Raw genomic sequence first — 2703 nt, forward strand, 5'->3', positions numbered from 1 at the left:
GTGTGTGTGTGTGTGTGTGTGTGTGTGTGTGTGTGTGTGTGTGTGTGCGCGCGCGCGCGTGTGTGTGTGTGTGTGTGTATGTGCGTGTGTGTGTGTGTGTGTGTGTGTGTGTATACTTCCCGGAACCGCAACTTTAAAAAAGCCGGGACTTCCTGCTGCTGGTTGCCATGGCATCCAGGCTCCGATTTGAAAGGACTACGTGTCAATCAATTGTGAATTCACTTCCGGGGCACCTTCAAAAGCTAAATGATGGGACGTCCTGGTCAGTTGGTTTTCACCGTACATTTTCATTTCGTCTCATTCATTGTCTTACTAGGCCATTCCAGTCCAAACAGACAAAGTCGAACGTGAAGAAAACATTTACCTGTCCTTTTTCACCTTGTGAAAAATTAGCCGCTTGGTGGCAGCATGATTTGACGAATACACGCAGGTCAGCTCTTCCCCCGCCCTTTGTGTTTGGAAAAAAAGGCACCTCAATCAAAAAACTGCTTCCTTATATGAACATGGATCTTTTCTGGCATTTTTATAGGCCCAATGTTTTCCTAATTCTAAGCAATCTGAAGAGTGGTTGGAAAACTACTTTTAATGTGTTTCTTTGATTACTTAGGGTTACTGCTTAACTTCTTGGATATGCATTTTGTTTTTTAAAGACAGAGCTATATCTCCCATAGAGCACATTATTTATATAGCTGCTTATTAATAGTAAATAAAAACATAGTACCTTAGTTTGTGCTCCTATTAAAAATATGAAACTGGACCTGGCGTGTTGTTGCATGCCTGTAATTCCAGCACTCGGGAAGCAGAGACCTGGTCTACAAAAGCCAGTCCAGGAAAGCCAGCGCTACACAGAGAAACACTGTTTCAAAAACCAAACAAACGAAACAAAACAATTAAAAAGTTAACATTTTGGAGGTTGGGAAGTATAAGACAAAGGAACAAACTGGTTATGACCTTTCAAGATTGAACCTTGTTGCTTGCTGCTCCTGAGGAGCTGTTTCATCACATGATGGAAGAGGTGTCAAAGAATTCACTTCCCATGCCTTGCGTTTTTATAACATCACCATGTTTTCTTTATGAGGATTCTCCTTCAAGCTTTCCAAAGCCCATACCTCCAAGCACTGGTGATTGATAAGTTATGTGACCAAAATATTAATACTGTTGTACCTAGCTACCATAAATTGAGCAGGCCTCCGAGGTTAGCTAATGTTCCACACTGCATGGGTAGAAGCAGAATAACTATAGCTGCACAGTAACTACAAGTGGGAAGTTTTGTTCTCATTTTAAAAGTGTGTATGTATATGTATATATAATTATATAATATACATAATTATATATGTATTTTAAAATAGCGTGATTATGGATCCACTTAGTTTATCACATGTTGGAATTATGAGTATTTGATGTTTTCTGGTTTTTCCTTGCTGAAAAGCAAGTATGTTGACTGGGTACAAAAAAGCAGTAGCTGGAGTTCCTGGCTTGCCTGTTGGAATTAATTTTCTTACCTCATGTTAATTTCTAGAAAGTATCTATAGAGAGACAGAAGGTGGAAAGAATGAGAGGTGCACTCTGACCTTAGGCAAGACCGTGTTAAGTCACGGTGAGGGAGTATTTTGTCACCCACATGAGCAATGGCCAAAATGTCTATAAGGGGAAGATGAGATGATGGGCCCCTGATAGGGCATACATTTCCACATGGGAAACTCAGAAGTCTATTTTTCTCAGCAGGAAAGTATCACTTCACACATTGGGAAAATTGAAGCAGCAATTGATGGCAATGAGGCAGGCAAGAAGTGGGATTCTGGATAATCACACCAAGATGAGAGACAACACTTCAAATGGTCAATGTCCTCATTAGCTTTATGTAAACTTGACAACAATGCTAGTCATCGGGGAAAAAGGACTCTCAGCTGAGAATATGCCTTTATGAATTTGGCCTAGAAGCAAGTCTGTAGGGCATCTCTTGATTGATTGATTGATTGATTGATTGATTGATTGATTGACTGACTGATTTATTGATTGATTGAACTGATGTAGAGGGTCCAATTCCTGAGGGCAGTACCACCCACGGGCATGTGATCCTTGGTGGCATAAGAAAGCAAATTGAGCAAGCCAAGGGAAGTAAGCCAGTGAGTATGGCTTGCTTTATGCTTCAGTTCCTGCCTCTGTAACTTCCTTCAGTAGTGGACTGTGATATAGAAATAAACATAAAAGGAATAAACCTTTTTTCTTTCTGAGTTGCCTTTGGTCATTGTTTTTTAACACATCAGTAAAAACCCTAATACAGACAATAAATAAAAATTTAGAAGTTTTGAGAAACATAATGAACAAACTTAACTGAATGCCTATTAAATGAACTCTGAAAGCAAAATCATATAATGCTCATTATTTTTCTTCCGTGGAATGTGTATTATAATTACATTGTAGTACATTATACCCAGATCAAAAAGTGGGACAGGAGAGATGGCCCAGTGGTTAAGAGTCATTTCTGCTCTTTCAATGGATCTGAATTTGGGTTCCCAGCACCCACATCTGGCAGCTGACAAGTGCCTATAACTTCAGCTGCAGAGTAGCTGATGCCTTCTTCTGGCCTCTATGGGCAACTACATTTGAGAGAGCCTGGCTAAGTAAGCCTGACCAAACCAACTTCATGACAGGCTTCACTTTCTTGCTAAGATAGAACAGGCCTGAGTTTTCTGTTCCTCA

The sequence above is a fragment of the Psammomys obesus genome, unplaced genomic scaffold, assembly GCF_907164565.1.
Source record: "Psammomys obesus unplaced genomic scaffold, mPsaObe1.curated_primary_1811, whole genome shotgun sequence".
NCBI classification, from domain to species: domain Eukaryota; kingdom Metazoa; phylum Chordata; class Mammalia; order Rodentia; family Muridae; genus Psammomys; species Psammomys obesus.